Source organism: Apteryx rowi, unplaced genomic scaffold, assembly GCF_003343035.1.
Source record: "Apteryx rowi isolate R43461 unplaced genomic scaffold, aptRow1 scaffold_16, whole genome shotgun sequence".
NCBI lineage: Eukaryota > Metazoa > Chordata > Aves > Apterygiformes > Apterygidae > Apteryx > Apteryx rowi.
In genome coordinates this window covers 1,980,576-1,996,252 of record NW_020447863.1, presented here as the reverse complement: position 1 = coordinate 1,996,252, position 15,677 = coordinate 1,980,576, and the positions used below count along the sequence as shown (strand labels likewise).

Genomic DNA, 15,677 nt, shown 5'->3' with positions numbered 1-15,677 from the left:
GTGAAAATTTTGCAGCTTTTGGGGTCCAGGTACCAGTGTTCTGCCTGCATGCAAGCTGTTTACCTCACAAGCTGTAATGGGTCATGTAAAAACACACCGTTGTTTTTTTTTTTTTTTCTTACAGGCATCTAGCTAATGGATGAAGTAATGTAGTGAGGCTTTTGTGTTTCATTCAATAGCCTATATGTAGATTTGTTGTGAAGGATAAAATGTTCCTTCTTCAAGCACTAACAGTGCGAGCGCAGCCTGCCGCTGACCTTGTGCTTTGCTGCTGTGCTGTATGCAGGAAACAATGTGAGCGCAGACTATAGGCAGTAAGTACTAGCACAGAAATGCTTAGTTTGAATAGCAGGGATGCATTTTCTTCCATAGCGTGTGTGCCAGTACTGGCCTGTGTATAAGGTACAATTGTTCCCAGGGCTTGTTCATAAGGTTTGAATGAATGCCTGTGATTTCCGACTGACCTCAACAAGTGCTTTTTAAAAATCTCTGGGCTATATGGGCTTCTAACTGATCTGCAGAAAGTGTCTTTGCATGCTTGAAAAAAACCTCATATATATTTTAAAATGTTTCAAAACTAGAAGCTGGCGCTACTCTTGTGCGTGTGAGCATATGTGCTTTCTGCAACAACTGTGTTGTAAAGTGCRTGGGCTGCCTTCTCTCCCCCAGAAATAGTTGCATTTCTAAAAAGTAACACAGCATTCACTCAGGCTTTTAGATCCAGTGTTTGCTAACTGAGAGAAGTGAGTTCTGTTGATAACCTGTAACATGTTTTAATAATTTACAAGGTGCAAAAAGATTACCTGAACTTATGATAGCATTATTCCACACTGTCAATATATTGGTAATAGATAGCTGTTTTCTGGCATCAGTAGGATGGAATCCACCTCAGCTCATTAACCATTTGAGAGTTAAATGTCTAGGCTGGCTGTTCATGCTCTTTCTAAAGTCTAAGCATAGTATTATACATCTCATAGAATGATTATTCCCATACTAACCTAGGTATGCAGATAGATGGGTTAAGTCATCTGTCTTCTACAGATTCTAGTCCCTCCCTGGGTGCACCTTCAGGGAATGGTGAGGCTAAACACCTAACTCCTAGTTTGCTAGATGTAGCTCAGAAGACATATACACTCCAATTAATTAACAAATTAATGAATGTGTCAATAGTCTGGATATCAGAGACAGGCAATATATGAGGCATGTCCTTAGTACTTGGTGGAACATGAATGCTTCCTGACTAGACAGCAGTTCTTCTTGTCCTTGTACATTCCCCTAAAAACTGGAACACTCAGTAAGGAACTGCCTGACAATTTCAAAGTTTCTGCTTTGGTTTCAATGCCAAACAAAGGAGGTTCCATCCAGTATAAACACGGAAGGCTCCAGGGATGATACTGTGGTCAAATTACTACTGATACCAATAATCAGGACTTCCTTTTTGTTCTTATTCATTGGAAATATATTCATGGATACTGCATCCTGGGACATATGACTATCAGATGCAAGTACAAGGTATGAGTAAATGAGGCAGAATTTCTCACAAATTGTAATACCACAAAGAATTGCAGTACGCTTTTGTGTGAGAATAAAGGGTCTGTTTGTGAATTTTCCTTGTGTTGCAACTGCCACCTCCTCATCAAGGACCATCAAATGATATTGTGACAGAACTTAGTTCCTGTTTCCTCTTTTGTTTTCCTTTCTTTCAAATGTCCCCGACTCTCACTTGCATCTCCCCTCCATGAGATTCACCCACTTGAGTGAGGTGATCAAGATATAGCAATAATTCTATGCCCTCAGGCTCTTCTTGGACCGTAGGTAATGTCCAACCACAAGTCATTAATTACAGCCCTGGAACCCTGCTGCTATTCATATGTGTGGGTTTGCAGATGATAGTTCTATAAAGATACTTGCTGTCTATTTTTAGACATCTGACTGGAGTGTCAAAGATAAGTGGCTAGAACCTCTAAAGCTCCTTGTGCAATCAGTGAAGAAAGACTTGAAAAGATGGTAATTCATGTCAGGATCTTAACTTAGCTGTTCTGAATCTGGAAGTGCTAATCCTTCTTCACTGGCTGCAGAAGGTGTCTAGGAATACTACCTACTTAACTTGGATGCCTGGGATGTCTCGTATTAATCAGTGTGAATAAGAGATGACGCGTTAAGACTTTATTAGTATCTGACAGCCTTTTGATCATGGCACAGAGTAGTTCCAAGTGGAGATTTGAGGGTGGGACAGGTGCCAGCCTGACTCTGGATTTGTTCCAGAACATGTCAGCTCATGGCTATCCTGCAGCCACCTCTCCATAGATCTCTTTTCCTCTTTAATTGACAGACACAACCCCAAAAGTATTAAAACAATGCATCCCTTTTGCTGGAGTTTACCTAAGTTTTCTCAAAGTAAACACTTTTGTCATTGCCAAGATAAAAACCCTTTCTTCTTTGGATACCAGCCTACTGCTTTTTGTCTCCATTTCTCCCTGAGCAGCAGAACTCTACTAGGCCTCATAGGAGAGATTTTCCTCCAAGCCTGTTGATGTCTGCAGTCTCCAGACTCAAAATCCTCTTTTCTTGGAACAATCTCTCTTTGGGCCTGTGCTGGAACCTGGCCAGCTTCTACAGTCCATGTCCAGCTGAGGCCATCCAACAGGCTTCCCCCAACTCGTACACAATTTTTGGCGGAGTTCAGGGTGATTCTTTCTATCCCGACCAGCTGAATTTTGTGACTTTAGCCTCAGGCCCACAGAAGTCTAAAATCTTCCTGAATAACACTCTTGTAAGAGGCTGTCCTTGCTTCAAGGAGGCACTGATGATTGCTTGCTGTGCTCCATCACCCTGATGGGTAACATCACCCTTTCTAACAATTGATAAGGATCAAGATCTTGCACTGGCTTCTATTAGTTGTGCTGTGGAAGTTTTCTTTTGTTTGGAACAGGAGGGAGCTTTGGAGGGGCATGGTAGGGAAAACATCCAGAAGAACCTCAATAAGCGTGTTTTAGGGGGACAGTGTTCCTGCAACAAGCACTGTTTGACTCGTGGAAAATATCTTCTTCATTGATAGCAGCTAATGCAAAGCACACCGCCTGCAGCTTTTTATTTTAATGTAGACATCTGAAAGTGACTGTRTGATGGAGGGAGAAAGAGAAAGGTTATGTGTCTTCGCGGGCCCAAAATGGCAGTATAATGAATATAAAAGCTATCCTCTCCTCCTCTAATATATTCACTCCCCATTCCACCCTCTTTTCTAGTGACTGTAAACAACATTTGTCATCAGCAATGGGCTACTTTTCATTATAAAACTGATCTGGAAACTACATTTTTATTTCACGTACATCAGCGGCAACGAGGGAAGAAACAGGCAAGGGGAAAATATATGTCACTAGCAGGAGAGGGACCTGGGACAAGTGTTGCTTGTGCAATTCTGGGGATCATTCATAAGTCTGGCCTCCAAGACAGAAGATAGTCTAATGCCTCATTAAATCCTACTGAGCCAACGATGATGTATCATACCCTTTCAATCTTCAACTAAGTAATGCAGTAAAAAAAAACTAATTTGCACATGTTTAATACATTCATTAAGCTATTAGTCTTTCAACAAGAGATTTAATAGCAAATTAACAGTTTTTATGAAAGAAAAAACAACAACAAAACTCCCCACTTAGTAGAATTACTTTTGTGTCAGAGCACAATACAGGGTAATGGGCAATTAGGGGTTTCAGAGAGGAGGATGGGAAGACGGGTTTAATTTGTGTTTGGTTTATAATTAGCTGGTGTATGGTGCTCAGAATGAAATGAAGTGGATCCCCTTGGTGGGTAAGACTGACTAGGGCAGAAAGCACAGGGGATAATAACGAAGGGGATGATAATGAAGGTAGGAGCTAAAATAAGTCAGAGGTCCATACCTGAAAGATGTTCTCATGCGTGTCTTCACGTGCTCATGTGAAACTTTCTTGAGGTCGGACACTGAAGGCCCAGTGTTGTGACTTAGCACTGGTGGAGGTCTTGCTGGAGTCCCTAGGAGTTCTGACAGCAACTATCAGGGCAATCCACTTTGGAGTACAAGCATTTGCTTATTAGAACATTTAAAACTCAACAAAGTTATAGCACTTATTTTATGCCTAGGCTCACTTAGGCAAATATGTGCTGTGCAGATGGCTGTCAGAGAGGCTATTTTATAACTTAAGGTTTGTGCGAGTTGCTTGAAGAAAAAAAAYCCAGGGAGAACCTTGAGGGAATGAAGAAGTGTAAACTAAAATTGTTGTCTGACCTCATTGAAAATAAATATAATTCTTTACTTGAAAAAGGAAACAGGTGGAGTGAGCTGTCTGTCTTTGTTTATTTTAAAATGCTACGTCTAAGCTCCCTATTTCTTTGGAAAAGCAGTTGACAAAATATTGAACACCAAATCCACAGTATCCTTGGGTTTTCATTTTGTTTTTTGTTTTTTTTCCAAACTTTAGGGAAAATCTTTTTTTTTTCCCCCACCCCCATGAGAAACTCTTAAAGGGATCCTAGACTGAGCTTTGATTTTTCAGCTGGAGTGAGACAGAGGGAGAGAGAACGGTCTAAAATCAATTTCTTAAAGGTCTGAGGAGTCATAAATATAGTTTGAATCAATATCCTGTGTATGAGAATGTGTATGTGTGTCTTCCCTTACACACATCTATTCAAACTATTGCTTTCCCATAGCAGAATATTCAAATCCATAGGGATAATAAATTGGCTTTCCAAAGTGGAACATTAGTGTGAGACAATAGATACTTTACATCCTCTTTTCCAAAACTTTTTTCCCTGTAGAGGATTCTCTTCTCTCATTGGTATTGATTTTATATAGCTGGAACTGCATTGGCATTCATGACAGGAAAACACCGTCACAAAAACACTTCTGTGCAAACTTTCTGGGCTTTAAGCATCAGCCGAAAATTAAGCAGGGGCTTAAGCCCTGTCCTGAGTAGGCAACGCAGCCACATCTCTGTCCTTGAATCTCCGTAGATGAGGCCAAGTTAATGCCTAGTATCAACACTGATTTTTAGCAGTAGTTTTCCTATGTAAAAATTCAGTGGGATCCTTAGGATTTGAGGTTGAACGTGTGAATCCCAGTGCATTGTGTTGTGAATGTCGTTGCTCCGATATTTACCCAACGTAATAGACAGCAATAACAAGACTCCGCRCTTCGGGAGCGTCTGCTTGGACGGAACAAACTGCACAAGTGGCTTGGTGGGGGGAGGCTCCTGGCAGTGCTGGCAGTAGGTACCGTGGGTTGGTTATTCGTGGGTGTTTCAAAGTTGGATTCTTGCCTGCTGTTTGGAAATAAAACAGAGGTGATAAGCACGTGTCTCAGCAGAAGTTTCTGGATCCTGGAATATGGCTGGGCTATTACAGATAGCTGGATGGTTTACTGCTGTAATACACTACAAGTTGTGGAATGCGGTGCTGAGCCGTCACAGAGACTTTGGATATATATCTCGGTGCTAGAGGGTCCTGACTTCTTGGCCCCGTGGTAGCAGAAGTAATGGACAGGCTTGTGCAGTTAATGCTGTCAGCTCCTTCTCTTTACAACCTGGAAGCCAAATGCTGTTTTCCCATTTGTCCCCCTTGCCCGTATTCCCCTGTGGAACCATTTCAATTTAGTGAAGTGGAGAAGGGCTCAGCAGCCTGCATCCTGTGTTATGAATGCGGCGCTTTAAATGGAAGAGTCAATGACATGAGACGCAGTGCCTCATTACTCCCCRGTTCACCCGGACTCAATGGTTTCCCAGGCCCAGGCTGTAGTTCTCTGCCAGGAAGATGCATCTGAATTTCATCATGTCAGGCTTTTCTTTTCAAGCAGCTTGGTGTGTGGGCTGCTGCCCGCTCTCTAAAAGCTTCTAAGATATTTGTAGCTGCTCTGCTTGTTCTGATTTTGTTGGAACAAAAATAATTACTCAGAGGACAGGAGCAAAAAAAAGTATGTATGAGTACATATGTATATGTGTATTCAGAAAAGAAAATCTTTTAAGTGCACCATGGAATTGTACTGTGTTTTAAAGAAATGTGTTAAGGGAGACAGTTCTGTTCTTGTTGCACAGCAAAGGTCCTGAATTAGGAAAGTACCATGAAAGAGTTTGCAAATTTTGGAAGCTGCACCAGAATCACTCCTCTGCCCTGAAATTTCATATGCAGTTTTACATATTCTGGCATGCAGCGGTAACAGAATAAGCCTCTGAACACTTTGAGCTTGGTTTAAGGATGAAATTAGCCTAATGTATGCCCTCAAAACCAAGCTCCAGTGGGACTGAAATGAAGCTTCAGCTTTTGCAATGGGTCATAACACAGGAGTTTTAATTCCCCCAGTCTTGGGTGAACCTACCTATCACCTTGCCTCTGAGAGATCAGCAGCAAAAATGATTGCATACGCATGTCTAGAAAATCTACCTGTTATCCCTCTCCCTCTGAAGCACACCAAAAAGATGGGGCTAGCACAGCCAGTCTGTTGTAATTGAATTTCCCTGCCTTGTGTTATATTTTATCAGGCTGGGCTCTTTCGGCTTGCAGTGACGACTTGAAGGTATTTGCATTGCACGGAGCTGCTGAGGAGAGTGGTTGAAAAATGGTGTGAAAAAGCTGATAAATAGTTCTAAAAGAAAGCAATTTTAGGAAGAGAGCCCGTAGGCGGCCTTAGTCTCCTTTTTGGTGACTATAACACTCCAAAGATAGAGCTTCCAGCAGTAACAGGCATACAGAGACAGAGCTGTGTCACAGAGCACCTAAGGCTGCAAGTGCTGAAGATTGGCTTTTCTTTGCCTTACTATTGTTTGAATCCAGCTGGATCAATTTACTGGTCAGATTAAAGCCCCAAATGCTCTGTTGCTTACCCATTCATGACTTTCTTCCCTGTGAATGGAAAATAGGTGGATGCCTTTTGAGCTGACAGTCTTGGAGGACGCAGCTTTTGCACTTTGTTTGTCTACTAGTTAGACTAAAGGTAGAGGAAGTGGCAGCCTCTTGGAGGTGTATCTGAATGCTGGCTTGTGAGGTACACACGCTTAAATATCTTGAAGGTCAGCTTGTCACCGAAATCGGCTGATACCCAGATGTGTTCAGACTCTGGCCTATTTAGCTATGCCTGAAGACGAGCAATGCAGCTCTTTCTGAGCCCAGAATAAGGAATATGCCATAAGGAATATGTGAGAGCTGTGGCTAAAGTATTGCTGTATCAAGCAGTCACTAGCTGATGAAAACCAAACTTGTCTCTCAGTTGTTGTTATTTGACAGTAAGATTCAAACCAGTTTTAAGGTTATTTTGAGATGTATTTAATGCAAAAAAAAAAAGAGCTTTTTTTTTTTTAGGCTTGTACTAATGGAATTGAGAGATGGAAATCTGAAGCTAGAAGTACTTTTTTGCTACCTCCAGGTACATATGGAAATAGCTCACTTCAGCCCCTTGTACTTAAGCATCCATTTGTGCTGCTGCCTCAGCTCCTCCTGTGGAAGGCGGTGAGTTGAAAGAGTGATTTAGACAATGTTAACGCAAACGAGAGGAGACAGGCCAGTACTTAGCACGACAGGCTCTTCAGAAAGTTTAGACAGGAAGAAGCTGTTTCTCTTCTCTCTGTCGTTTCCCCTTTGCAGCCTGCAGAGGAGAATTTCATAGTAGAATAATTCAAGGAGAAAGAACCCCTAGGTAATTTGGCTCTAGTTATCTGACAGCCCTTAAACTATCCAATCTTTGTGGAACAACTATGCATGTACAAGCAGATGCTGCGTATTAGTAAATGTAATAAGGAATTGCACAGAATGAGTGATAATGCATCTTTTAAATATCTAGTAAAAGCATTCAACAGAGTAATTCAGAAAACACAAAAATGAAAGGGGTTGAATGGTGATGTTCCTGTTCCATTCATTTCATATTTTAGAATACCTGATCCCAAGCAAGCTGACTGACCACTGAATGGTCTGGCTTTAAAATATATTCACATTAAAAGGTGTAAAAGCAAATGGGAATTCAAATCCAGAAGGCCTGAATTAAAAACAAACGCAGATCTCAGATTTTTCCCCACTGACAACTGCAGTTAAATCCAGTTTTCAGATATTCCATTTAGTGGAAGATCGTGAGGCAAGAAATGGCTTTATTTACTAAAGTGAAAGTCATCTTTGTGCAGAACACTAGAAAAAAGAGCAATCCTCTGCTTAAATGCTCAAAAATATATTTTGGTTAAACTTACATAATTCATGGACAAAAGTCTTTCTGACGGCTTCCCTTTACAGGAATGAATCTGACCTCAATATTCAAAAACACTTTTTTTTCCTCCCAGATAAACTTGACCTGAGCTACAGTGTCCATCCTTTGGGTATCCTAGAGAAATCACTCCCTGTTCAATACCCTGAACAGCACTTGGACTTCTAATTAGTGAGTAACATTTTTTTTTTCCTGGGAGTTCTGAGGCATAAGTTCATTTTTCTATTTCTAGAAATAACTCTATTAATTTTTTTGAGTGTAACTGACTGCATTATCACAAGAAAAATGGCTGGAGCTTCTAGGATAAAAGGCTATCTATTGTGTGAATCTCCAGATTAAAACAATCAGACATCTAGGTGGATTCAGAAAGTCAAAAGGGTAAGTGTCCTATGACAATAGAGAAATCAAAGGTTTTCAGATACCCACTTGGGTTATGAGTAGATTTATAAATAAAGGGACTGATCAGCTATGAGAACAACATCTCAGATGAGCTGTGGGGATAAAGTGAGAATTGCAAAATGTCAAGGTTTTAATTTCCTTGCAAAGGAAACTCTATGCAGAGGAAATTAAAACAAATAGTAGAAATTATTTAATCATAGAAATAGAGAGAATGAGAGAAGAAACATCGACACCATGCAGGAAGAAGAATGGGACCAAGTTTAAAAGTAATCTGCATTTGTCCTCAAAACAAAATGAATAATTTTCTTGCAATTTTGGTAAGGATGTTGATAATGACCACAACATAAATGCAGGACAATGAATGGGAAGGAGTGTATGGACATTTAAATTATTATAGCTGAGGCAGAAGTAAAATTCAAACTATTTGATATAATGATAATGAGAGGAACAAATTGCCTTCATTTCTGATATCTGAAAGAGCAGTTATACAGAATGCTGGTTCAGTAGCAGGCTGATATTTTATGACTGAAGAATTGTAAGCATAGTGTATGAATTTTAGAGGGGGGAAAAAGTGATCAAGGCATTTACAAGTCTATTAGTCTGACCTCTCTAGTCTGCAAAAACAACTTTGAAGGGCAGAATAACTAAAATGGTGTAAGATAGATCACAACTTTTTTTTCCCCCCAGAAAAAGACCATGAAAGAATAATGTGGTATCTTGCTTTGAGACGGTAACTAATCTTCTAGCTAGCTGAAGTGCTACAGGTCTGTATCCAAATAAATTAGAAACATTTGATACATGCAGTATGAGAAACATTCATTAAGACAGAGGTAGGTAAAATAAGTTAAATCAGATCAGAACAGTGTTACAAGGAGAGTGATAACTTCCCCCAAAAGGGAAATATTTCTGTGGGAAAAGTTAGTAATAGAATTCTTCAAGAACTGGTTGTGGCTGATCCAATTTCATATTTTCATTAATAATGGAAATTAGCACAAAATACAAATGGTAAATGATGTCAGAAAAAGCTGATATGAACTTAGTGAAATTTGTTTGTGCCATAGTGCTGATGAACATTGGACAAGTGAGCTGAGAGGTCTGTGTAAGAAAAACAATGTTTGTTAGACTGAGAACTTGGAGAAGTACCTGGATAAGTTAGACAACCTTAGAGACCTCTGAGTCATCAGTATATGACAGAACTGTTGAAAAGGCAAATTCTGAGATGTGTCAGGCAGCATATCTCCAATAAAGCTGGAGAAGTGGGAATATCTTTGTGTAAGTGTCTGGTACACCTTCATCTGTAACACTATGTACAGTTTTAGTCATCCGTGTCTAATGCAGACTAATTCAGATAAGAGCAGGTAGAGAGAAGGACTGATGGGATAATCAAGGGGATAGAGAGTAAAAAACTTGGATTTTAAGACAGCTAAACAATTGTTGCTAAACAGTGCTGAGGGGTGTGTGGAGGAGAAAAGCAACAGAAGGATTGAAAGTACCAAGGAAGGAGATGATCTGTTAGACTTGAGGATAGCATTGATATGAGAACAAATGAATATCAACTAGCCATGATTAAATTTAAGCTAAAAAATGGAAGCAGGCTTCTAACAGTCAGAAGAAAGCTTCCGGAAAGCTTTTCAACAGGAGAGAAAAACTGAGATTCATCCCACCTAACTTTAGACACGTGATCAAGGTCCTTGCCTTAAAGATTTAGTCATACTAGACTCCTCTATAATTAATGTAAAGAGCCTCCTCCAGAGTGTGACTCAGACCTTCGGTGTATTGAATCAGCTTGGAGATGCCTCTCCTTGCACTGACCTGAGGTCTAAGGTAACTAGTACCTAATGCCAATACCTCAGTTAAGTCCCTAAAATATCATGGGTGAATCCATGGAAATTGGTTTGGAAAATGGAAAGGATGAACTAATATTATGGAGAATGGTAATTCTAAGGAGATTATATGGAGTGACTGTCTGTAGTAGCAAAGGCCTAGATTTGAACACCCAGTTCTGCTTTAGATCTGTCTGTTTCAAAGTTCTTACATCCTGATACTGGTTTAGATAATTTTACAGCCTACTTTTGCTTGCATTTCAGGCCCCAAAATAACTCAAAAGGAGAGTTAGGCTGCCAAGCTRTACTTGATTTTTATCTTCAGAACCATGTACAACCACTTGATTCTGCATGTATCATAAGAAGGTTTCGGGTCTCACTGAAAATAATGGGAAGCTTAATTTGGGGGAAAAATGTGTGTTGTTCAGAGTGCCTGTGGGCAGTGGGTTTTCTCTGTTGGGGAATTCTTGACCTCCAGTTCCTTGAAATGGAGTCTAGCTTCATTAAAACAAATGCCCTTAATTTTGAATAAATTGCTGAGTTGTTTTATAACATGGGTAGGACTACCCAGATCTTCAGGGATTCGCATCCTGTACCCTCCCTGTTTCACATTGTCTAGTGACCTTCTTTTTGAGATGTAATAATGCGACTAAATGAGCAGCTCTCCTAATGTGCACCAGTAGTTTCATACTGATTTTGGAGAAATTGCTTCTCATTCTCACTAGCATAAGAAAATCTCTGACTGTTTTTTCGAAGTGCAACATTTACATGCCCCTTTCCAGGCCTTTCACTGATCTCTTCCTCCATTTTGTAAAGTGGTACTAATTTGAAGTCCTTTTAAAGTACTCAAGAAAGAAAACTGAAAGTGGAGGCTTGAAGGTGACTAGGCCTCCAGTGAGGGTGAGGAGGAGGAGAGGGAAACCAGATAATGCTGCTCTTCCAGGGATTCTGCCATTAACTGATGCATTATTTTTCTAAGCTCATTAAATAACCCTTAGAACTGTGAAAAGGTCAAGAGAGGGGAAGGAGCTGAAGCTGCCTGTGGATTTTGGTAGTATAGCAATTTCCCAGACGGTGCTCCAGCAAGCGGAGGAAGGAAGAGGGGGGTTTGAAGAGGCAAGGAAGGAGGGAAGTGGAAAAGAAGTGTTTTTTTTCTTCCTGTTGATCCTTCTACTTACTAACAGCATTTCCCCCTTCTCCCTCTGAAGACAGTAATCAGATCTGCCTGAGATGCTGAAAGCTACAGACAGGGCTTTCAGCAAATGTTGTCCTTTTGCTCTTGCTCTCTCTCTTTCAGATTTGCTTCCTCTTTCTCCCCACAGGTGCGTTTCACAGGCTTGCTTCTGTGGTGGGGAGAAAGCAGGTCATGTGGAAAGAAGGCAGCCAAGTGCAGAGACCCAAAGAGAGAAATGATCATGGGGAAAATTACCGGTTGTTTCCTCGCTGTTCACCTGCCTTGAGTGGTTCACTTAATTAACAATGCAAGTGTGAGCTGACAGATTTGGCAGGGAACAATAATGCAGTGGGAGTTGATGGAAAGTAGTCTTGCTGGGAAAGTTGTTCCTGATTTATAAATACACCTGATTATTACAGAGTTGCCCATTAGCAACACTGTAGTTTATAGCAACACTTCCTGCTCCCAACCCTCGTTTTCATGGGGTTAGGCAAAGGTGACAGGATTTTTCTCTGGGAGCTGCAATTCATCTCGCAAAACAGCTTTGTTTTCATCCACTGAACATTTAAAAATAAAAGCAGAAAAACCACCTGGTTTCCTAAGCACAAGGGAGTCAGTTAAAGGTAGATTTTTGGCCTCAAATACAGGAGCTGTCTCAGTTTAATTCCTGGACCCGAAGATGAGTCCCAGGAGCTATTGGGCTTTGCTTCTTCACATGTCAGACTCGCAAAACCAGCATACCGTCCTGCTGAAAAGAGGCCTGATCCTGAACTCCTTTATTCTGACAACGATCAGGTGCTACTTGACCATGTCAGGAAATTACACTGGTAGAATAAAACCAGCAGGAAATCAGATGAGAAACCAGCCAAGCAGTTGAAAACTAGGACATTTAAACTAAAGTGTATGTTATTTTCCCATAAAATTAAAGGCATTATAGATGSAAACATAACCCACCATCTAAATATTAATGCTTTGTAAAGTCTGGATGTAAGCTGTGTAATTTGGGCCAATCTCTAACAGGGAAAGGAATTGAGCTGGCTTTGCTGAGCCAAGGGAGAAACCACATGCAATCAGGCAAAGCAGACTAATGATCTACAGCTTTCTCCAGCACTCTTTACCCAAGCTGTCTGTGTTTTCTTTATTTTTTATTTTTTTTCCATGGCTGGTAGGGTTTTTTGGCAGTCCTTGTCATAGACTGCATGAGATTTTGCCCTGGGAAAGTCCTCTTAGTTGGATCAGACTGTGCTGAGCCCCTCCTTCAAATCAGCTCCCAGATTTGTTTCAGCTGGCACTATCAGGAGGCCCTGCAGAGGTAAAAGTTTATTCTCTGAGTTTTCCCTATACGAGTTACCTGTCCAAATCCCGGACCAATTTCTCATCTGTAGTAGCTGCTCTCTGGCAGAGGCACCTGCTGTTCTGTATAGCAGGAAACAACAAATTGCAGTCATCTTAAACCAGTTCAGTGGTGTGGCTGATGTCTTGGTGGAGGTAGAGTTGCGTCTTCACCTATTACCAGCTGTTCCCCATGTGCTGAGGAGGGAATAGTATGTCTTTCATTCTGTTTGCTCTAGAAAAGCCCTTGTTAGAAACGCTACAGACAGGAAGGCCTGAGGTATAAAGACAGTTTGTTACTCTTTAATTGGTTTGTAGTTTAACAAATGTTGCAGGACATAGATTTATCTTTGCAAGTCATAAACCTTACAAAGTGATACCAAGGAAGAATTTCAAGCAAGCACAGAGACACGAAGCCTCCCAAACCCACAGGTGTTAGGGGAAACCTGGCACACCAAAAACAGTTACCTGTTCACAGATCTCTCCCTTAGCTACTGCAGTCAATTTCCCTTGAACAACAACAAAAATTTCCTTTTAATTGGTTGTTGTTTCTTAACTTGTGAAAGATAACATCCAAAGCAAAACAAAAGCAAAAACACAAGACAAGGTTCTAAGCTGAACTGATAGAAAAATCAAAGATAATACTCCCTGAACTCTTAATTATGGTGAAGTTCACCCATTTGCAGAAAAGTGGAAGATATCCTAGGTACTGTTTATGATGATAATGTGAGACTAAGATGAAATGTGAATCTGGTATGTCAGGTTGTCAAGTGGTAGAAGTACCATAGGTCTATGATGCATCAGTAAGCAAAGAACATTACTGGGGACCATTACTCAGACTCCCCTACAAAGCCCACATTCCAGCCACTGACTAGCCCTTCGCTTTGTGTTACCCAGTGTGGCTGTCTCTCATGTAAACTATTGCCCCAAACACAGCACGTGTCACGGGATTTGACACAAAATTGTCCCTTGACTTGGAAAAGAAGTTAATCAAAAACTGTGCCTAAATAAGAATCTGCTGAATTTGGTTCTATGTGAACAGATATATATCCGTGTGACATTTAAAATCTTTCTTGTTTTTTCCAGCTTTCCAGAATCAATGAATATAAAGCACAAAATTCTGCCCTTTGCCTTTAGAAAGCTGAGTGAGTTTGCGTATATTTATCTCAATGCGGAAATTGTGTGAAAGCTTCATTCATATGGGTCAGAAATGGACCAAGATTGTTCTGTCAGGTCAAGGCTATCCCCACCTAAGACTGGGTTTTAGTAACGGGGTTTAGTAACTGTTTTAGTGCATTAAAGTGAATTCACAATTTTGCTGATGGGGTCTTAGCACTCTGAAGGCTATCAGTCCTCATATCTGGATGTCATAGCATTCTAGTTTACTTTGGGTTTTGATAAGATTGTTAATATTGTTACTTTACTGCTGAGATTTGCATTTTCAGGGTCCAAATGCTATGCAGATTTACAGTTTGCAATCTCATTTGACTCCATGAAATGCTTCTGCATGGTAGCCTGGGAGTCTGAGTTGCATGATATGGGAGTGTTGCCCTCATGCTCTCTGTGTCCAGGTATTTGTCTTCACTGTTTCTCAGTCCTGAACTGGGGAAATTGAAGCAAGCAAGCCAGAAAGGAGCTGCTGCACTCTGTGGCCAGGTCCTAATCCAAGATGTCTGTAGGGCCAAGACCCTAAAATGTTAGTCTTTTGAATCATACTCACAGCAGGAGTAAAGGAGATAACCCAGGAAAGACATATCACTTGACACTAACAGAAAATTTAGCTTTGTCCACAGGAGTCCCGGAAAGTGGCTAACCTGAATTTATACATCACAAGCTAGCACTGCATTTCATCAGGACTGCAGATTATGTCCAGGATTGTAAGGCTGGAGAGCAGAGAAAAGGTGCTTGATTCTTATGAATGACTGAGATTAAGGTCAATGGGATTAGGGTGTTCAACTTCACTAGGCACATCTGAAAATCCCAGTTTGGACTGTTTGCTGAGTTCACAAAGAGCAGAAGAGTGATGTCTTAATGTTAGGACATGTATTCCCCCACCTACAAGAGTGCAAGGACACACATAGTCAAGCAGCACATCTGTAAAGCAGAAGAAGTATTTGGCATGCGTTTCCCCTGGGATTAGCACTTCAGCAAAGTACTGTGTTGAGCCAGAGTAACACATCTTTATTTACTGAACAGATTTTGCATGTTTGGTTGTGTGAGTGAGTAAGTACAAGACAGAGATGAGTTTTTCTGGAACTGGAACAGTTTCTTTGTCAGCACTATGGCTCCTCCATTTAATTCCACAAATCTGCTGTAATCAGAGTGGCTTCACCCATCAGCTCAGCTGAGAGAGAGAGAGAAAGCATGAGGCAGAGGAAGTATCTCTTACTTTCCAGCTCTCTGCATTCTCAGGCATTGCATCAAAGTGGCATGGAGCCTCCTGGGAAAGGGATTTGCTATAACTCATGTCAGTCCCAGCCGCATTATGTTTATGGATATGATAGACTGAACACTGAAATTACCATTTGCACAAATGATCACACAATTCCTTCAGGCCTACTGTGTCCCTTTAATAGTCCAATCTTTCAATAATGAAGTGGAGATCAGTCAGGACTCTCTGGAAATCCCATCTTTTTATTTCCTTTTTCTTTTTTYYYCYTTTTTTTTTCTCACATCTTTTTATTGCACACATTATTTTTACCTTTTCTCTGAGTCAGATCCATTTACCTAGAGG

General features: G+C 40.7%; 1 long non-coding RNA gene across 1 annotated transcript in view; it reads left to right on the top strand.

Moving 5' to 3' along the window:
- Positions 1-7,378: 7,378 nt before the first annotated feature.
- Positions 7,379-15,677, top strand: part of LOC112963015 — a 57,647-nt gene continuing 49,348 nt past the window's right edge. Inside the window, exons 1-2 of the long non-coding RNA XR_003252481.1 lie at positions 7,379-7,473; positions 8,292-8,386. This is a non-coding gene — a long non-coding RNA (uncharacterized LOC112963015). The remainder of the gene's footprint in view (positions 7,474-8,291; positions 8,387-15,677) is intronic.